At 48.6% G+C, this 22,528-nt stretch overlaps 1 protein-coding gene and 1 pseudogene across 1 annotated transcript in view; one reads left to right on the top strand and one right to left on the bottom strand.

Moving 5' to 3' along the window:
* Window positions 1-22,528, bottom strand: part of LOC144111339 (uncharacterized) — a 415,712-nt gene that overhangs the window by 335,521 nt on the left and 57,663 nt on the right. The gene's annotated exons all lie outside the window — the stretch shown is intronic.
* On the top strand, window positions 7,733-14,122 carry LOC144111193 (uncharacterized; annotated as a pseudogene).

The raw sequence follows: 22,528 nt of genomic DNA, 5'->3' as shown, positions 1-22,528 counted from the left end.
CGTTCATTGTCGCAGTTGTAAGGGCTGCTATCCTAAGCTTAATTGTACAGAGATCATGGGAAGAAGAAAGGGGCAGTTGAAAAGGAAAATTGTCGAGACTGTTGCCATCCTGGAATCGGAGCCAGATGAGTGTGTCAGCACGCTTTCTGTGTCTATTTTCCAGAAAGAGTTAGCATTTTTGTCAGCGTTTCACTAGGTTGTTTTTTGCTTGGTTTTGCGCACGTTAGTTGTATCATTCTTGCTCGGTTTCATTCCTTTCGCCGCACTGAATGTTTTCGTCATGGTTGCCATTGAACTGTTTCTACATGCTTCATCTTCTTTTTATGATTTATGATTGCTTTCCAGATTACACGCGCGACTGATCCTTATAAGCTCTGCTGTGTTTCAATTCTGTTGTCAGTACCGCCTTGTGTTGTCGCCTGCCTCAGTCCCGTCCTGTTTTGCGGTTTTGCTCTTCATTATTTCATACCAACTGGCCTACACCAAAGTCCTTCTAAGTTTCCAGGCTTGTGTGCCGAGTACCTGGCTGGGCACAGTTTCTTGCCGTCGCACTCAAATAAAGTTGGACAGAACGCAGTTGGTGTCCGGTCTAGGCCCAATGCCCAACTGTACGTAGGCCACAGCTCTGAGAACTCCTTGCTTAAGCATCGGCCTTCTCGTTTCCATCGAGCCCGCAGGTTCCAGGTTTCCGTTGATAAATTCTGTGCCCATTTTCTTGAGCAAATGGATGGACCTCAGTGATATCTATTGCCACTGTGTGGTAGACGGTGTGGCGTAGAGAAAGTGTTAGAACTTGTAGTCCAGGTTTGGACTCCGTGAATATGCACCAACTTTGAGGTTGATCCCCGCACAAGTGCCGAATAGCTTCCCTAAGAGCCACAAGCTCAGCAGCGGTTGAGGTTGAAACATGGCCCAGAACAAATTTGAGTTATCTGCCGAGCGGGTATCACCACAGCTACTGTCGATGCCATTGGTGACACGATTTATTAGTGTATACATGAACGTAGTTCTGATATTCTGACCAGATATGCGCCAGAGCAAGTTGCCTCACTGCACAGACAGGTATCATGCATTTTTCTTTACAATATACCGAAGGTCGATCCATCACCAACGGTGGCTTGAATGGACGATGTGGAAGGGCATAATAGCCTGATGGTATTTGTGGCAGATGGCATCTGAATGCACTTGTAAAACCGCTATCCAGTTGCTCATGCAGGATCTTTGTCAGCAGGTGACAACGATGTCGGGTAAGTAGGCGTAAATACAATGGAAGTGGTTCATGTGGCAAACATATCGACATTGGGCAGGTACGTGCTTACTCAGTCGTGCCCTTGTTAGAGGTGCAACGTGTCAGTGCAAGACATGCGTGTTGTGCTGTGCTGTGTTGGGCTTAATGGCACATAGGCAGCAGTTCAAAGCATACCTTGAGCGCCTGCGCTTAAACGCTCTCCAACGACCGCGAGCAAGAAATGTCCACATTAAACAGTTCTGGGAGGCTCTATCGGACGTAGCCTACTGACAGAGTCTCTCATAGTCTTCGTAAAAAAAAAAACATCGCCTTGCAAACTATGCCGCCTTTCAGTTTCAGGACATCAGGCGACTGCAGTGCGTAAAAGATGGAACATAAGGGCAGTCAATAGGGCAGTCATTAGGGCAGTCAGTGAACAAGCAGTGGATAACTACAGATTTATATCTATATTGCCCGTCTTTTCCAAAGTGTTTGAAAGGGCTTTGATCAATAGGCAGGAAAATTTTTTCAATAAATATAATTTAGTAAATGATATGCAATACGGGTTTCGAAAGAAACGATCGGTGGAAGTAGCACTACTAGACATCTAACATGACATAATCAATAATTTCGAGCGTAGACTTTATGCACTTGCCTTTTTCTTGACTTGAAGAAAGCGTTCGATTCTGTGTCACACACCATTCTCTAATCGTAGCTAAATACGTATGGGGTGCGCGGAATCGCTCTAGATTTAATGCAGAGTTACTTATCCTACCGATATCAATACGTCAGCGTTAATCAAGAATCTTCTTCCTATGCCAAAGTATAGAATGGTGTTCCTGAGGGGTCCATTCTCGGACCGCTGTTGTTTTTATTCTATGTAAATAATTTTTGCAGCATACCAAAATCCCCGAAAATAATTATGTATGCAGACGACACTAACATTTTTTTTCGTGAGTGATTCATTTATTCAACTCCAATATGATGTTAATTATTACTTGAAACTCCTTTCGGTCTGGCTTACAAGAATTACTTGCAGCTGAATACAAGCAAGACAAAGTTTACCATATTCGCACCCATAAATAAACCAATCACCACTAATATTAGGCTTAATTTTCATAGTGTCAGTCTAGAGCGGGTTAAGTAAAAAAAAAATTTGGGTGTGTGGTTTCAGGACACCTTGTCATGGAATGCTCACATGTCGAAACTGTCGGCCGAGTTAAGTAAGGCAGTAGGTTGTCTTTAAAAAATAAGCCCATTGGTACCACAATGGCTTAGAAGCTCGCTATATTATACGCTTTTTCTACTCCAGAATGTCTTATTGCTCGCTAATCTGGGGAACAACCACGCAGGGCAATTTTCATAAGCTGATTACTCTACAGAAACGAGTCCTGCGCATATTTGAAAACTATCACGAGCAACCACAATATTTACTGACAGATCCATTATTCAGAAAGTATACCCTGATAAAGACTAACCAATTATACTGTTATAGCCTCTTGCAACATGTTCAGAACCAGAAATTTTACAGCGCAGCAAACCCGTCTGCAGAGTACTGCTTCCGCACAGATAGCAGAAAAATCCCTATAGTCATGACAAACTAAAGCAGGCAACACGTACAGTTCCGAACAACCTCTTGCGGCCGCGGTGGCTGAGTGGTTATGGCGCTCGGCTGCTGGCCCGAAAGACGCGGGTGCGATCCCGGCCGCTGCGGTGGGATTTCGATGGAGGCGAAATTCTAGAGACCCGTGTGCTGTGTGATCTCAGTGCACGTTAAAGAACCCCAGGTGGTCGAAATTTCCGGAACCCTTCACTACGGCGTCTCTCATAGCCTGAGTCGCTTTGGGACATTAAACCCCCATAAACCATAAGCCTCTCTACTAAATAGCACTGAAAAACTACTTGATTTCAGCAAGCCAATTCCCCAAAAGTTCCTTAAGAATGCAATATTGCAAGAAAAGATTGAATTCATGTGATTTATTTTTCTTATTTTTTGCTAGCATTTATGGCCTTTCAGTGTTGTTTGTTTTATCCCTTTTGTCCCCTAAAGAGGGAATCAAATGTTCGCAATTGTAGTTCTATATGTAGTTATTATTCGATTTGCAGTTCTATTTGTAGTTCTACATGTAGTTCTTGTTTTTTTGCTAGCATTTATGGCCTTTCAGTGTTGCTTGTTTTATCCCTTTCGTTCGCTAAAAAGGGAATCAATAGTATGACTCCGATGCCTGTCTGCTGACTGCATACGGAGCAGAGGCCTTTGTCAGGCTTCTTGCTTTTTGCCTTTGTTCCACTTTCTAAAATCAGAATGAAACAAATGAAGTGGAAAAAAATTCAACACTGCCAAGAAAGAATAAGGCCATTATTGCTGGTTGCTCATTATCTATCAAAAGCCGTTATTCGCTTTTCGAGATTCCTCAGTTGATGAATCGATTGAGATAAGTCTGGATGAATTTTTTTCTTCATCGGATCGGCACCAAGCTCTGGCCACTTCCCCATCGTGGGTATGTGCTGTGGCTTCAGAGGCAACAACTACAGCTTGTCCATGAATGTAGGCTAGATAGCAGCGCGGGTTCTTGAACTTCTGCAGAGAGGAAGAGCACCAGCAAATTGGCTGAAACCCGAAACAACGTCAACCAGCGTGTGACTGTCCATGCTTTAGTCGCTGACAGCGCTTCCGCGCTTCATGGCTACGGCAGCGGAAGCTGTCCAAATGTGTCACGATAGAGAAATAGAATTTTGACATGAAATATAAAAGTGTGTCAAAAAAACGTCCGTGAGATTTCTCCCATACGACGCCGAACGGGCCCAACCTTTTCCGAGACCAACAGCTGTACACCAACTGTTCATACACGAACAATTCAGCACTGAAATTTCACCTTGAGGCGGCGATTGTGCTGAAACTTCATCCTCGTACTCCCTCTATCATCATCAGCTGCATGAAGTCCATTCCGATAAATTGCCATGCTCAGTGGCGTCACCAGGGTCAGCAGCACTCAGTGCGATGGAAAGCGCGTCCCCCCACGTCCTCCTTGTCTTCCACTGCATCTGTCGTATGGTATGGAGCTCGCTCCATCCCATATGACAGATAATCCAGTAAACAATTGTACGATAAACCCACTTGGTGAATACATTTGGATGCTTATGCCAGCAGGTATTGGAAAACAAAACCGCTCAAATGTCTTTTTGAACAAAGGCGCATTGATTAGCAGCTAAGCACAACAATGTTTTCAAGATATTCCCACACTGCTGGCCGTCAAGATATTCCCACACAGCGGTGCCTTGGCACTCGCCTGTCTTCGTTGTCATCTCTCCTGGAGAGTGGGTTGGCTGAGTGTTCCGTGCGCCTGCCGTGCTAGTACTCGGGCTGCCTCCCTTCTAACGCTCTAGCTCACGGTGACGATATGCGTAAATGTGGCGATTGACAGCGCGAAAAAAAACTGAAATATTTTGTGAGCGTTTAAAAGGTTTACAACGATATGAGTAGGTAAGGAATGACTGTTTCAACATATACAGATCCTGATATCTGCCACCATAACTAAAAATAAAATGCAATAATCAACTGATGCAAAAACCTTCGCAGCATGTGAAAAGGCGTGTGCTCAATACGCAGGCACATTCAAGGACAAATGCAGCCATATGTAGTCTGAAAGAAATGCGGCTAAATATGCATTTACGTCTGTAGCGAGAACAATCTGTCCAAGCTCACAAACTGCTGGGACCACAGAGTAAACTCTAGACGAGTCACTATTGCCGAATTCTCAAAGCTGTCCTCAGACACGGCTTGTGACTGGATTGCATCTACTGTGGGCATTCACGTTAACCTAGTATACGGCAGCAAAGGCGCCAGATATTTGTTGTGGCGGGCTAAGAGTTTGTCCTGGTTCGCGTCCATCGTTTGCTGGTTCCAGCTGTAGTTCCCATCTCAGCGAAAGCAAATTGCAACAATGTAACTCACAATGGCTGCTAGGAGTTTTAGCCCCTGCGTTTTCGACGGGATATATAGCGAAGCCTTGAAGTCACGTTTACATGGTGGAAAGCAGCGTGCTTTTCATAAAGTGCAAAGTAAGGTGAGCGGACACGATCGGAAAGATATTCAAGAGAACAAATCCGAAAACACTACTTTACTAATACGGGCAAAAATAAGCCCTGAAGCATTGCGAGAGAGCCAAATATTGGCGCCAAAGCGGCCAATTCGACATCTCCTGTTTAGATCCGCTAGTCGTTTATTACAGTCCATTATACTGAGGAGAAAAAATGCGGGAAAAAAATATCCTATGCGCGTGTCAGTGCTGGCACCCATTATGGTAGGCAGCCTGGGTGTCCTGCGCTTGTCGGCAGCCTGTACACTGTGCTCCAGGACAGCGTTTGGCGAACAAGGCTGGCTAACACGCAGACGCATTCATCTGAGACCGCTGCGTGAGGTCCGGTGTGACACCCATGGCAGCAGGCAGTGCCCGATCGGCGTTGGTGCTCCCTTCCCGATACGTGCCGTCCGGCTGTTTCACGATGCTATCGGCCGGCGGCGGCTGTTGGTGTTGTGCGCCCCTCGGAAGGCTTCACGGTGGAGACACCCGTGAACCGCAGCACCACCACCGCCTTCGACCATTAGTCGAAGGAGTGCCTGATGTCTGAGGCGAGGCTGCCCATCTCGTCGCTGTTGTTGCCGCAGTTGTTGTGGCCGTGGCGCGTGTGGTGTTCGGTCGCGCAGCGACGCCTGGCGCACTTGAACTCGCTGATTCTGCAGAGTGCAGTTCCGAGTTCGAAGGCCGTGACGATAGCTTCGCGTCCGTCATTACGCGAGGCAGCCCTACGTCCCGCGGTTGTCCATTGGATGTTAAGGACACTGGCCCTGCCAATCAGTTGTTCAGGCAACGAGATGCAGACCCGCCCGGCTGGCTCCTTCGACAGCAGCCTGGCGTCGGCGCAGTTCCAGTTGTTTGGGAACTGGGGGGTCCCGGAGACGGCCACGATGCGGAGTCGGTTCGACGAATTCACGATGAACCCGCCCGTGAGGCCCGACTTGCGAGGCCCGACTCCTTGATCAGAGGGTGTGAGCGCGTGGCGATGGCTGGTCCAGGACCCGCGGTCTGCAGCTGCACGGTGCGTGGCAGGCCGTCGCCATGACATGCCATGACTGGGAGCACGTAGACCGCCCACGACGCTGGGGGTAGACATCCGGTGACCAGGGCTGCCACCAGCAAAGAGCCCAGCGCCGTGGGAAAGAGTCTTCAGTTGAGCACGGTGATTCAGACCTGATCTCTGGCCTCCCGATGGGCACCCGACGTCAGCTGAGCAGTACCGTTCGCCTGCACCTGCTCGCGTGGCGTCTTCTTCTTCTCACGTGGCGGCGTCGCCTCGAGAGCACAGGGTCGTGCTTTACCGCCTGTGACCGTTTCCTCGCCCGTTGTTAAGACCTTTTGCTCATTTGAACCCCACTTTGCTACTAGTTTCGCTGGACGAAATTATTCGGTGAGTGAATTTTCCTAATTGAGCCTTCAGGCGCCATACTTTGCCTAGCGTGGTCAGTCGCGACAAAATAAGCGACCATAACGCGTTGCAGGTAATTGAGAAAGAGAAAGTTGCTCCTCTTCTCGAGCCTATTCTCGCGGAGGGTGCTGCAGATGCGGGCGGCGGGTATAGATTTACGTCATTCTCGCTGTTTCGGTCAACTTTTTTGGCTTTTTGTTTCTTTGTTTCTTTATTCTCTTCCTTCTTCCTATTTTCTTGCCCTCAAACCACATTTCATGGCTCGTCTGTACCATAAACTTCTCCGTTTTCAGTTTAACGCCAGTAGCTTTTTTGAGTATTATTCGGAAATGCCTGCCTTTCAACTGGCACGGCACCAGTAGTGCGCCAGCTAGTAGCATATAACCGTCGGTAGGATCCGTAATTTTTTCTCTGATAAATGTGTCCGGAGCACAAAGGGAAGGGTGTGTGTGTCGAATTACGGAGCTGTGCTGAAAGCCCCCTGATAAGCTCCAGAACCAACAAGTCAGCAAACCCGTAGAAGTATGCAGAGAAAGTGGAGAGAATGGAATCTAAGCTTCTTATCCGGTGCCGAAAATCGGGAAATCGGTCGCACTGTTTTAAGCCTCATGTGTTCTGCTCTGCAGTGAGAGAGAGCTCATCGAGGTCACAGTGTGAGAGCTTTTCCTCATAAGCAGCCGACTTGAAATGCTTCAAAAAAGGCTCAGTTAGCAGGACAATGAAACAGAACCAGTGATGTCCACGTACTGCTGGTAAACACAACATTTAAGCTGCCTATGGACTATTAGGATTTGTTTATTACTTGGAAATTCAAGGTCAAGTTCATGCGCACTTTTCACAACAGGAAAACGGTAAGCATTTCACCCTTGTTCCGCACTCATCGGCAGTAAAATATTTAAGCTCTGCAACAAGATAGAGAAATTTAATAAAACGAAAGCAGAGAGGTTAGCCAGAAAGAGTGATATTTAGGCTTCTACTCTGCACTGGTGAAAGGGGTGAGAAAAAAATAGGGTCACGATGGCTGACGATGTGGTGAGAAGAGACATGCGAGACTGTGCACGCACATTTGATGGAATCGAAACCGCGAGTCGAGGCCCGTGTCACTCAGATAGGTCAGGATATACGTAGCGAAAGCGCGACGACATGTGGTTCGGAAGAGTTAATATATGAAAGGCGCGCATTCACTACACCGCCTTTTTTCTCAGTTAAACCTTGAGCCGTCGTAGCGGAGTAATAAAGAAATAAACCGTCATGGCGGGGTGGTAGCGTCTCCGCCTCAAAGGCCCTGGTTCGATTCCCAGTCTCGACACGGTTTTTTTTTTATCCAGTGAGTGTGCGAGGGTTTGGCGACGTGGTCGGTCAGGTGGTACGGAGCAGCTGCCGGCGTCGCAGTGCCGTGGCTGGCACGTGGTGCGGTTTCCAGAGGATGCGCAGACAGGCGAGGTGCGCGCGGCGGCGGTGGCTCCGGCACGCCAGCTGTGCGGCCTGTGACATCAGTGCTCCTCGCGGATGCGCAGCAAGGCTGTCCAGGAGTCACGCGAAACTGCTCCACCTTGGCCATTGTAGCGTGCCCTAAAAAACGAGAGACCACACGCGTTGCCTGGGGCTGCATGCTGGCCAATTTTGCGGTCAAGCGCCAAGCACTGAGTCCTCCGATACTGGCCTGCTGTCGAAACGCTCAGGAAGCAGCCAACGTTAGTCTTTGGCGCGCATATACCGAACAAACCTCTAGCACATGCACTACAGTCTCGGCCATGCCACAAGGAGAAGAGCACGGGATGTACGCTCGTTCATTTAAACGTAAATACTTTCGCGTGAAAGCGATGTCTAAACGAAGTATATGCATCAAGCATGCATTATGCCACGGAATTCCACGCGGTACCAAAAATTTCATACCCGGATGTAGTCTTTTCAGGCGGGTGTGCCGAGTGCCTGGCTTGGCCCAATGTCTTGCCCTCGCACTCTTCGTGACGTTGGCGAGGAGACAAGTGGTGTCCGGTCTATAGAGAAAGGCAACACTGTACGGAGGCGACTGCTCTGAGCACTCTCTGCTGCAGCATCGGCCCTCTGGTTCCCATCGAGCACGCAGTGTCCAGGGATCCACTGAAATACTATGCTGTAAGCTTTTTCTTGAGAAGGTACAATGAGCTCTCTGATCTCTATTGAGAGACTGGCAGGTGGTGCGGCGTAGAAACCATCGTTAAGTATGTAGTCCAGGTTTGGAGTCCGTGAATATGAAACAACTTCGACGCTGTTCCCCGCGCATGTGCGGAATTACTACCCTTAGAGCCACAGGTTGAGCAGCGACTGATGTTGAAATATGACCGCGAACAAATTTGAGAGTCGTCGGCCGAGCGGCGATCACCACAGCTGCTGTCGATGGCATGGGTGACACGATCAATCAGTGTATACATGATCGTAGTTCTGATATTCTGACCAGATGTACGCCACTAGAGGTTGCTTCAGTGCGCACATTCTCATTATGGATTCCTTGGCTATTCCTGGAACAAGCAGGTATACCGGAGGATGATCCATCACCCACAGTGCTTCGACAGGATGATATGGAAGGGCATCACCTGATGGAATTTCAGGCTGATTGCATCTTAATGCACTTGAAAAACTGATATCCAGTCGCTCATGCAGAATCTGCAGTCGGTGACAACGGTGTTGGATAAGTAGGCGTAAATACACTGGAAGTAGTTCATGTGACAAATATATCGATTTTGGGCAGGTGCGTGGTTACTCTATCGCACCTTTGTTAGAGGTGCACCGCGGCAACGCAAGGCATGCGTGTTGTGTTGTACTGTGTAGGGTTTAACGCACATATTCAGCAATCCAATTCAGGCATGCTTTGAGCGCCTACGCTTAAAAGCTCTCCAACGGCCGGGGAGCAAGAAATGCCGACATTGATCAACACTGGGACGTTCTATCGTACGTAGGATACGAACAGTCTGGTATAGTCTGCATAAAAAAAACATTGCCAACTATGCCGCCTTTCATGAAGGAAGTTTGAGGACATTACACGACGGCACTGCGTATTTAAAAGATGGAACATTTTGGCGAAATTTCAACACTGTGAAGAAAGAAGAAAGCCACGCTCTCTGTTTGCACAAAATGTCTCTAAATTCGTTATTCGCTTTCCAACATTTGTCAATTTTTATTTATGAACCATTTGAGATAAGTCTGGATGAATTTATTTTCTTGTTTCGATCTACGCCAAACTCGGGCCACTTCCCTATCGTGGGTATGTGCTATGGCTTCAGAGGCAACAGAAACTTGTCCAGGAAGGTAACCTAGATAACTGCGCGCGTTCTTGAAATTCTGCTCAGAGAACGAGCACCAGCAAATTGTCTGAAATGTGAAACAACGTCAACCAGGGCATCACTGTCTACGCTTTATTCACAGACAGCGTTTCCGTGGTTCATGGCGACGATGGCGGCAGGTTTTGAAGCTCGTCACGATAGCGAAATAGAATTTTGAGATGAACTATAAAAGTTTGGCACAAAATGTCCGTGAGGCTTCGCACATATCAGGCCGAACGGGCGCAACCTTTCGCAAGGCCAGCAGCTGCACACCAACTGTTCATATGCGGACAATTCAGGCCTGACATTTAACCTTGAGGCGGCGATTGTGCTGAAACTTCTTCCTGGTACTCCCTCTATCATAATCAGTTGCATGAAGTCCATTGCGATAAACTGCATGCTCATTGGCGTCAGTAGTCTCAGCTGCACCCAGTGCGATGCAGAGCGCGTCACCCCCCCCCCCCCCCCCTCTCCTTGTCTTCCAGTGCACGGCGTTATCGCCGTTTTTCGCTTCAGGGTTGAGCTCGCTCGATACCATACGACAGATAATTCAGTAAACAATTGTACGATTAACCAACTTAGCGAATACCTTTTCATGTTTATATCAGCATGGATTGAAAAACAAAACTTGTGAAATTTGCTTTTTGAACAAAGGCGCATTGGTTAAAAGATAATCTCAACAATGTGTTTAAAATATTACCACAGTGTTGGCTGTTTATTGGCGCCGCCATGCGGTGCCTTGGCACGCGCCTGTCTTCGTTGTTTTCTCTGATCGAGCGTGGTTGGCTGACTGCGCCATGGGCCTGCCGTGCTAGAACTGGCCCTGCCGCCCCCTAACGCTATGCCGGCTCGCAGTGACAATATATATATATATATATATATATATATATATATATATATATATATATATATATATATATATATATATATATATATATATATATATATATATATATATATATATATATATATATATATATATATATATATATATATATATATATATATATATATATATGATTTAGGCGATTGACAGTGCGAAAGGAATTTGAAATATTCTCTTAGCGTTTAAAAGGTTTACAACGATATGAGTATGTAAGGAATGACTGTTTCAACATATAAAGATTCCGATATCTGCCGGAATAGCAAGAAAAAAAAGCAATAATCAACTCATGCAACAACCTTCCCAGCATTTGAAGAAGCGTGTTTTGAGAGCAGGAAAACGGCTGGAAACGGCAGGAAAAGAAAAAAAGACGGTGCTCTAATTGTTTGCATGGACCCCAGAAGAGTGAAGATGTACATCAAGAGGCAACACTTCCCCTTACCGGGGCGCGATGACTTGGAAGCACGACTAATAGGAGCTACCTATTTTAGCTGTCTGGACGAGAAAATGTCCAAGATCTGTACGTTCGCGTCACCTTTCGGCAGATACCGCTACTTAAGGCTACCCTTTGGTATCTCGTCCGTACCTGAGGTGTTTCAGCAGGCGCTTTGTCAGATCAGGAGAGCAAGCTGCCAGGCTAGTTGGTGATGCATGTTGTAAACTATAGGAAGCGCAAAATACCGGACGACGGACAGAGTAAGGGACACAAACCTCGTGAACCTGTTTTTTGTGTCCCTTACTCTGTCCGTTGTCCGGTATTTTGCGCTTCCTATAGTTTACAGCTTTGTCAGATATTTGATGGTTTACCTGGTGTGCTTATTTATATTGGCGATATCCTGGTCTGGGGCTCAACGAAGGAAGAGCACGATAAGCACCTGGTAGCTGTGTTGAAAGCTTCTGAAACAGCTGGGTTAACGTTTAATCCTCAGAAGTGCAAGTTCGGCGTAAGAGAGCTACGCTTTGTGGGTGATATCATAGGCGAGAAAGGCATATCGCCAAACACAGGGCTCATTAAAAGTTTGGTTCAAATACCGGTGCCAACATGCAAGGCTGATGTTCACCGTATGCTTGGAGTGTTGAACTACTTCGTCAAATTCGTGCCGCAGCTATCTGAAAGAATGGCGCTATTAAGAACTCTTATCAAAGCTGGCACGGAGTTTGAGTGGACGGAAAACCACGCCAAAGAGTGGAAAAGCGCCACGCAAATTTTGACCACCGCGCCCGTGTTAGCGATCTTCGACCCGCGAAGGGAAACACAGTTATTTTGCGACGCATCGCAGAACGGCGTCGACGCCGCTCTTTTGCAGTGCCACAACAACGAGTGGCGACCCGTAGCTTACGCATCCCGAGTCCTTACTGAAGCAGAAAATCGTTATGCTCAGATAGAAAAAGAGGCCCTAGCAATTTGCTTCGGATGCTAAAAATTTCACCAATTCGTCTATGGGCGGAAAGTGACGATCGATACGGACCACAAGCCACTTTTAGCAATTGCTCAAAAGGAAGTCGGTGACATGCCGCCTCGTCTTCAACATTCCTTTTGAGATAAGTATGATTTTGCCTTGCAGTATACTCCCGGGAAGCACCTTGTGCTTGCTGATATGCTGTCCCGGTCGACTCCTGACAACCAAGACAAGGCTGGTGCCACGGACGACGTCGAAGTTCACGCAGTCCAGCTACTAGGCAGCAGAGTCACGGCAGAAACGCAGAAAGAACTGCAGGCGGCAACTGCTCGTGACTGCTACCTGCAGTCTGTAATCACCAGTTTGTCGTTGGGGCTACCGATGCAAGGTGACCTCAAGCCTTTTGAGCAAGAACTCTCATTTGTCAACGGAATACTTTTAAAGGCATCGAAAGTGGTTATTCCGAAAAGCATTCGTCAAACAATGCTGCAAACAATTCATGCAGGTCATCTCGGCATGCAAAAATGCAAGGAAAGAGCCAGATGTCTCGTATTTTGGCCAGGGCTCAACACTGCGATCACTTCTATGGTGCAAATGTGCAATACATGCCGCAAGTACTTTTACAAACGGCCGCAGGAACCCTTCAAATGCGACCCGTGCCAGGTTGTGCATGGTATATAGAGTTGGGGCTGACATTTTTCGTTTGCAGAGCCGCCGCGGTGGCTGAGTGGTTACGGCGCTCGGCTGCCGGCCCGAAAGACGCGGGTTCTATCCCGGCCGCGGCGGTCGAATTTCGATGGAGGCGAAATTCTAGAGGCCCGTGTACTGTGCGATGTCAGTGCACGTTAAAGAACCCCAGGTGGTCGAAATTTCTGGAGCCCTTCACTACGGCGTCTCTCATAGCCTGAGTCGCTTTGGGACGTTAAACCCCCATAAACCATAAACCATTTTTCGTTTGCGGGAGACACGTACATAGTTGTTTTTGATGTCTTATCAAACTTTCCAGAAGTCCAGAAACTGCCAGACACATCGGCGCCATCAACCATTGCAGCCCTTAGTGCTATCTTTGCAGGATTTGGCGTGCTAGTTGAAGTATGTACTGATAATGGTCCGCAATTTTCTAGCTATGAATTTGCAGTATTTTGAAGGAAATTTGACTTCACACACATTACATCCAGGCCTCGCTATCCGCAGTCTAACGGGCTTGCGGAAAAAGGTGTGCAGATTGTGAAGCGCATCTTGAAGAAAACTGCAGACTTGGGGTATGATTTCTGGTTGGGCCTGCTGGCTTGCCGCAATACCCCACTGGAGGACGGGCGATCCCCTGGTGAACTCCTGCAAGGAAGGCGCCTTCGCGCCAACCTCTCGAACTTCAGTGCTGTGACTGCGACCGACGTCAAAAAGCACAGTCAAAAACAAACTGGAAGGCCTTTGCCTCCCCTCCAGAAGGGTACCATCGTGAGGCTCAGCGATACTGCATGGTCCCGGAAAGCCCAAGTGATGGGTATGCCCTACCCAAGATCGTAGCTGGTGAAAACGGAGGACCAGAATAAGCTCCTCAGGCGCAACCGTCGTCACCTACTGCAAACCGGCGAACGGCTCGTAGAGGCAACCGATGAGTACATCAATACCACCACTGCGGACAACGACGTTCGCTCCAATGACAGCTCCAACCTTGCAAACAGTCACGCGTCAACCATCGACAGCGGGCGACCTTGCGACCCCGGTTATACCACCGCCAGCTTTGAGAAGGTCGACCCGAACCGTGAAGCCACCGCAACGTATTCAGTATGACGAATGTTTTAATCAGGTGTCTGTATAATCCTTATGTGTGGTGCGATGAACGTTCAGCAAGTTTTAGGAAGGCGTAATATTATAATAATTGCCTTGTTACCGGAAAGGTTTAGGTTTAGGCTTATAGGGGTTTAACGTCCCACAGCAACTCAGGCTATGAGAGACGCCGTAGTGAAGGGCTCCGGAAATTTCTACCACCTGGGGTTCTTTAACGCGCACTGACATCACACAGTACCTGACCTTGTAGAATTTCGCCTCCATCGAAATTCGACCGCCGCGGCCGGGATCGAACCCGCGTCTTTCGAGCCGGCAGCCGAGCGCCATAACCACTCAGCCACCGCGGCGGCTGTTACCGGAAAGGGATGTATCCGATAAGGACACTGTAGCATGACTGCACACCCTAAATGCGCAGATACCCCCGGCGCACGGTCCCGTGCCTATATAATCAAATGCTTGAATAAAGCAATGGCTATTCTTGTTCCGGCCAGCATGCTGTTGCGTCGTTATTGCTAGTTACAGTTATCACCCTGTTGCGCGCAGTCAGTTATGGTTCGACCTCACTTTTGGTCTAAATGGGCCAAGGTCAAATTTCGAGGATGGCCTAGGCCAAATTAAAGAAAGGGACAGGGCCAAACATGGATGTATATATGCGTTATGCAACTTTATATGTTATCACTGTTGCTTGGTGTCGGCACAATAACGGAAGGGGAAGATTCTTGGTCGGTGTTGGTGAGCGTATCAGTGCTTTGACATTGATAAGCATTCACGTCTCTAGCAAGAGCACTGTACTATAGCGATGGAAAGAAATGTGAACAACGCGGAGCCTACGCTCTCCGGTGTTCAATTTTTTTTGTATCGCGCTTGTAACTGGGTGGTAAAGAAAAAAGGCGTTAAAGTCGTCCTATAGTGCATCACCGACGACTCTAGCGTATTTTGGTAACACACATATCACTGCATGATAAAAATAAATGCGAACAGTGGAGCGCGTAGGCTCCGCTCTGTTTGCTTTTCTTTCCATTGCCCCTGTCCCTAACCGCGCAATCTGCTGGGACCAAACAGCAAACTGTACAATGAGTCACTATTGCTGAATTCTCAAAGCTGTTCACACACACGGCTTGTGACAGGTTCGCACCCGCTATGAGCAATCACGTTAACCAGCATTCGGCAAAGGCGCCAGCCAGTTGCCCACCGTTGTGACGGGCTAACAGTTTGTCCTGGTTCGCGTCCCTCGTTTGCTGCTGTAGTTCCCATCTCAGCGAAAGCAAATTGCAACAATAACTCACAATGGCTACTAGGAGTTTTACCCCCAGCGTTTTCGACGGGATATATAGCGAAGACAGTCATGTTTACAAGGTGAAAAGCGGCGTGCTGTTCATTAAGCTGGACAAGCATAATTCCAGGTAATGTGAGGTGTGTAGACTCCAACAGAAAAAAGATACAGGAAAGAACAGCCAAAAAAACTACTTTACTAGTATCGGCGAACAATAAGCCCTCAGGATTTGCGAGAGTAATAAATATTGGCTGGAAAGCGGCCATTTCGACATACTGCGTTGAGATCCGCTATCGCGGGTTGAGATCCGCTATCGCGGAGATCCGCTATCGCGTTCCTGGCACCCATTATGGTCGGCGCCCTCGGTGTCCTCCGCCCGTCGGTAGTCTGTCCACCTTGCTCCAGAACAACAGCGTTTGTCAAACAGGCACGGCAGCCCGAGGATGCGTTCGCCTTAGACCGCTGCGTGCCGTCAGGTGCGACGCCCATGTCTTGAGTCGGTGCCCGCGTGTGCCCCCAGCCCAAATGCTTTCGTCTGGTTGTTGCACGATGCAGGCTGGCGGCGGCTCTTGGTGCTGCGCGCCCTGCGCCCCTCGGAAGGCAAGATACCAAGGTGCAGACGCCCGTGAACCGCAGCAGCACCACCGCCTTCGACCCTTAGTCGAAGGAGTGCCTTGTGTTTGAGGCGAGGCTGCCCATCTCAACGCTGTTGTCGCCGCAGGTGTTGTGACCGAGGCATGCGCGGTGTTCAGTCGCGCAGCGACGCCTGGCTCCTTTGACCTCACTGATTTTGCAGAGGGCACACACGGGTTCGTAGGCCGTGATGATGGTGTCGCGTTCGTCATTACATGAGGCAGCCGTACGTCCCCGAGTGGTCCACGGGATGTTAAGGACACTGGCCTTGCCAATCAGTTTTTCAGGCACCGAGATGCAGACCTGCCCGGCTGGCACCTTCGACAGCAGCCTGCCGTCGGCGCAGTTCCAGTTGTTCGGGAACTGGGGGGTCCCCGAGATGGCCACGATGCGGAGTTGGTTGGACGAATTCCCGATGAACCCGCCCGTGAGGCTCGACTTGCGAGGCCCGAATCCTTGATCAGAGGATGAGGGCGCGTGGCGATGGCTCGTCCGGGACCCGCGGACGGCAGCTGGACGGTGCGTGGCAGGCCGTCGCCATGACATGCCATGACTGGGAGCGCGTAGACCGCCGACGAAGCTCGAGGTAGACATCCGGTGACCAGGGCTGCCACCACCTAAGAGCCCAGTGCCGTGGGAGAGAGTCTTCAGCTGAGCACGGCGATTCAGATTTGATCTTTGGACTCCCGAAGGTCATCCGACGTCAGCTGAACAGCACCGTTTGCTTGCACCTGCTCGCGTGGCGTCTTCTTCTCACGTGGCGGCTTTGCCTCGAAATCAGAGGCTCGCGCTGAGACCATTTCCTCTCCGGATTTTAAGGCATTCTGCTCATTTTATCCACACTTTGCTACTCGTTTCGTTGCCAGAAATGATTTGGTGAGTGCATACACTCAATTGAGCCTTCAGGCGCTTTGCTGTGGCTTGCGTAGTGCGTCGCGACAAAAAAAAAAGCTACCATAACGTGTCGTAAGTAATCAAGAAAGAGAAAGTTGCTCCGCTTCACGAGCCTATTCTCGCGGTGGGTGCTGCAGATGCGCGCGGCGGGAATAACTTTACTTCATTCTCGTTGCTTCTGTTGACTCTTTTGACTTTTTTCTTTGTTTCTTCATTCTCTTTCTTCTTCCTATTTTCTTACCGTTAAACCTCAATTTATGTTTCGTGTGTATCATAAACCTCTCGGTTTTGAATTAAACATCAGCAGTTTTTTTGCGCATTATTCGGCCATTCCTGCCTTTCAGCTGAAACGGCACCAATAGTGCGCAAGCTTGTAGCATATAACTGTCGGCAGGAGTCGTAATTTTCTTCCTGTGATAAAGGTGCCTGGAGCGTAGGAGGGAAGGGCGTGTGTGTCGAATTACGGAGCTGTTACAGAAAGCCACCTGATCAGCTCCGCATCCAACCAGTCAGCAAACTCGTAGAATTATACAGAGAAATGGGAGAGAATGGAATCTACGCTCCTTATCCGGCCAGGAAAATCGGGAAATCGCACACACTGCTTTCAGAGTCATGTGTTCAGCTCTGTAGTGAGAGAGAAAGCTCATCGAGGTAACTGTGTTTGTTAGCAGTTAGCCTCGAAAGCAGCCGATTTTAAATGTTTCAAAAAAGTCTCAGATAGCAGGGCTGTGACCAGAACCGGTGACGTCCACAAACTGCTGGACTGTCTATTGACTGTTACGACTTAATGATTACGTGGAAATTCAACGTCAAGTTCATGCGCACTTTTCAGAAGAAGAAAATGGTGAGCATTTCACCCTGTTCCGCAATCTTCGGCAGCAAAATATTTAAGCTCTGCAACAAGATAGAGAAATTTAATGAAACTAAGGCAAAGAGGTCGGCCAGAAAGACTGATATCTGGCCTGCTACTCTGCAGTTGTGGAGAAAAAATAGGGTCATGATGGGTGTCGATGTGGTGAGAAGAGAGATGAGAGTCTGCACACGCACATTTGATGGTATCCAAATCGCGAGTCGAGGCCCGTGTCACTCAAAAAACATGAAACACCCGCATTGCCTGGGCTGCTTGCCAACTCTCCGGTCAAAGGCCTAGCATTAAGGCCTCCAAGACTGGTTTGCTGTCCAAACGCTTTAGGACAGCTTTAGGAGACGCTTTAGGAGACGTTAGTCTCCGGTGCGCATATAACGGACAAACCATTGCACATGCTCTACAGTCTCGGCCATGCCACCAGTGGAATAGTCCGTGGTGCCCGCTCTTCCGATTAAATGTGAGTACTTTCGCGTGAAATGGACGTTTAAAATTATTTCTATGCATCAAGCATGCACGAGGACGCGTAAATACCCGGATCTAGTCTTTTCAGGCTTGTGTGCCGAGTATCGGGCTGGGCCCAGTTTCTTTCGCATAAAGTTGGACAAAACGCAGTTGGTGTCTGGTCTAGGCCCAAAGCCCAACTGTACGGAGGCCACAGCTCTGAGAACTCCTTGCTTCAGCATCGGCCTTTTCGTTTCCATCAAGCCCGCAGTTTCCAGGTCTCCGCTGAAATAGGATTCTGTGACCATTTTCTTGTGCAAATAAAAGGACCTCAGTGATCTCTATTGCCAGAATCTGGTAGACGGTGTGACGTAGAAAAAGTCTTAAAATTTGTTGTCCAGATTTGGACTCCGTGAATATGCACAAACTTTGAGGTTGATCCCCGCTCATGTGCCGAATCGCTACCCTAAGAGCCACAAGCTCAGCAGCGGTTGAGGTTGAAATATGGCCCAGAACAAATTTGAGTTATCTGCATTGCGGGTGTCACCACAGCTACTGTCGATGCCATTGGTGACACGATTCATTAGTGTATACATGAACGTAGTTCTGATATTCTGACCAGATATACGCCAGCGCAAGTTGCTTCAGTGCACAGACTGGTATCATGCATTTCTTTGCTATATACCGGAGGCTAATCCGTCACACACGGTGGCTTGACTGGATGATATGGGAGGGCATAGTCTCATAGTATATGTGGCTGATGGCATCTGAATACACTTGAAAAACTATTATCCAGCCGCTCATGCGGAATCTTCGTCAGTCGGTGGCAACGGTGTCAGGTAAGTAGGCGGAAATGCACTGAAAGTGGTTCATGTGACAAATATATCAGTATTGGGCAGGTAAGTGCTTACTGCGTCGTACCTTTGTGAGAGGTGCAACTCGGCAATGCAATGCATGGGTGTTGTGGTGTGCTGTGTTGGGTTTAATATCTCATAGGCAGCAATCAGAGGCATACCTTTGAACGCTATCCTTGAACGCTCTCCAACGACCGCGAGCAAGAAATGCCTCTATTAAACAATACTGGGGGGCTGTATCGGACGTAGCCTACGAACAGAGTCTGGCATATTCTTCATAGAAAAAACACTGCATTGCAAACTATGCCGCGTTTCATGAAGAAAGTTTCAGGACATCAGGCGACTGCAGTGCGTAAAAGTTGGTACATTTGGGCGAAATTTCAACTCTGTCAAGAAAGAAGAAGGCCATTATTGCTGTTTGCTCAAAATCTCTCAAAATTCGTTATTCGCTTTCCCAGATTGCTGAGTTTTTGTTTATGAACCGTTCGAGATAAGTCTGGAAGAATTTTTTTCTTGTTTGGATCTGCACCAATCTCTGGCTACTTACCCATCGTGGTTATGTGCTCTGGCTTCAGAGGAAACAACTACTACTTGTCAAAGAATGTAACCTAGATAACAGCGCGCCTTCTTGAAATTCTGCACAGAGAACGAGCACCAGCAAATTGTCTGAAACGGGAAACGTCAACAAGCGCATCACTGTCTATGTTACAGTCGCAGACTGCGCTCACGCGCTTAATGGCGATGGCGGAGGAAGGTTTTCTAATCGAGATAGAATTTCGAGATGAAATATAAAAGTGTGGCAAAAAAACGTCCCTGAGATTTCGCCCATACGAGGCCGAACGGACCCAACCTTTCGCGAGGCCAACAGCTGTACACCAACTGTTCGTACGCGGTCGATTCAGCACTGACATTTCACCTTGAGGCGGCGATTGTGCTGAAACTTCTTCCTGGTACTCCCTCTATCATCATCAGTTGCATGAAGTCCATTGCGATAAATTGCCATGCTCATTGGCGTCAGTAGGGTAAGATGCAACCAGCGCGATGGACAGCGCGTCACCCCCCCCCCCCCCCTCTCCTTGTCTTCCAGTGCACGGCGTTGTCGCCGTTTTTCGCTTCAGTGTTGAGCTCGCTCGCTACCATACGACAGATAATTCAGTAAACAATTGTACGATAAACCAACTTAGCGAATACCTTTGCATGTTTATATCAGCATTGATTGAAAAACAAAACGTGTGAAATTTGCTTTTTGAACAAAGGCGCATTGATCAACCGGTAAACACAATGTTTTCAAAATATTGCCACGCTGTTGGGCGTTTATTGGCGCCGCCATGCGGTGCCTTGGCACCCGCCTGTCTTCGTTGTCTTCTCTGATCGAACATGGGTTGGCTGACTGCGCCATGGGCCTGCCGTGCTAGAACTGGCCCTGCCTCCTCCTAACGCTCTGCCAGCTCGTGGTGACAGTGTAGGACAGTGTATATATATATATATATATATATATATATATATATATATATATATATATATATATATATATATATATATATATATATATATATATATATATATATATATATATATATATATATATATATATATATGATTGAGGCGATTGACAGTGCGAATGGAATTTGAAATATTTTGTGAGCGTTTAAAAGGTTCACAACGATATGAGTAGGTAAGGAATGACTGTCTCAACATACGCAGATCCCGATATCTGCCGGGATCACAAGGAAAAAAAAAAGCAATAATCAACTGATGCAAAACCTTCCCATCATGTGAAAAGGCGTGTGCTCAATACGCATGTGATAATCAGGGATAACTGTAGTCCTGAATTGTCTGAAAGAAATGCAGATAAATAAGCATTTACATCTGTAGCGAGAGCGCTGTATCCAAGCTGACCAACTGCTGGAACCACAGAGTAAACTGTAAATTAGTCACTACTGCCGAATTCTCGAAGCTCTCCACATACATGGCTTCTGACTGGATTGCACCCGCTATGAGCATTCACGGTAACCTAGGATAATGCAGCAAAGGTGTCAGATTTTGTCAGTCGTTGTGACGGGCTAACAGTTTGCCCTTGTTTGCGCAGTTCGTTCCAGCCGCAGTTCCCGCTTCAGTGACAACAAATTGCAACAATGTAACTCACAATGACTCCTAGGAGTTTCACCCTCTGTGTTGTCGACGGGGTATATCGCGAAGCCATGCAGTCACGTTTACATGGTGGAAAACAGCGTGCTGTTAGTAATGTGTAAAGTAAGGTGAGCGGACACCACAGGAAAGAGATACAAGAAAAGAACAACGAAATCACTACTTTACTAATACGGGCAAAAATAAGCCCTCAAGCATTGCGAGGGAGCCAAATACTCTCTGCAAAGTGGCAAATTCCACACTTCCTGTTCAGATCCGCTAGTAGTGGATTTCAGTCCAAAATGCCGAGCAGAAAAAAAATGTGGGAAAAAAATATCTTGCGCGCGTGTCGGGCCTGGCACCCATCATGGTAGGCAGCCTGGGTGCCCTGCGCTTGTCAGCATCCTGTCCACCGTGCTCCAGGACAGCTTTAGGCGAACAAGGTCGGCTGACCTGTAGACACATTCATCTGAGACCGCTGTGTGATGTCCGGTACGACCCCCATGGCAGCAGGCGGTGCCCGAACGACGTTGGTGTTCCCAGCCCGATAGGTGCCGCCCGGTTGTTGCGCGATGCAAGCAGGCGGCGGCTGTTGGTGCCGCGCGCATCCCGGAAGGCAAGGTACCAGGGTGCTGACGCCCGTGAACCACAGCACTGCCAGCGCCATTGACCCTTAGTCGAAGGAGTGCCTCATGTTTGAGGCGACTCTGCCCATCTCGTCGCTGTTGTCGCCGGAGTAGTTGTGGCCGAGGCGCGCGCGCTGTACGGTCGCGCAGCGACGCCTGGCGCTCTTGAACTCAGTGATGTTGCAGAGTGCACTCCCGGGCTCGAAGGCCGTGATGATGGCGTCGCGTTCGACATTACCCGAGGCGGCAGTACGTCTCCCGGTGGTCCACTGGATGTTGAGGACACTGGCCTCGCCAATCAGTTTTTTAGGAACCGAGATGCAGACCCGCCCGGCTGGCTCCTTCGACCGCAGCCTGACGTCGGCGCAGTTCCAGTTGTTCGGGAACTGGGGGATGCTGAAGACGGCCACGGTACGGTATTGGTTCGACGAATTCACGATGAACCCGCCCGTGAGGCCCGACTTGTGAGGCCGGACTCCTTGCTCAGACGTTGAGATCGCGTGGCGATGGCTGGTCCGGGACCCGCGGTCTGCAGCTGGACGGTGCGTGGCAGGCTGTCGCCATGACATGCCATGACTTGGAGCGCGTGGACCACCGACGACGCTCGGGGTAGACATCCCGTGTCCAGGGCTGCCACCAGCAAAGAGCCCAGTGCCGTGGGAAAGAGTCTTCAGGCGAGCACGGCGATTCAGACCTGATCTTTGGCCTCCCGAAGGTCACC

The sequence above is a fragment of the Amblyomma americanum genome, chromosome 1 (genome assembly GCF_052857255.1).
Source record: "Amblyomma americanum isolate KBUSLIRL-KWMA chromosome 1, ASM5285725v1, whole genome shotgun sequence".
Lineage (NCBI taxonomy): Eukaryota > Metazoa > Arthropoda > Arachnida > Ixodida > Ixodidae > Amblyomma > Amblyomma americanum.
Note: the sequence above shows the minus strand (reverse complement) of the source record. Positions and strands in the feature narration are given on the sequence as shown.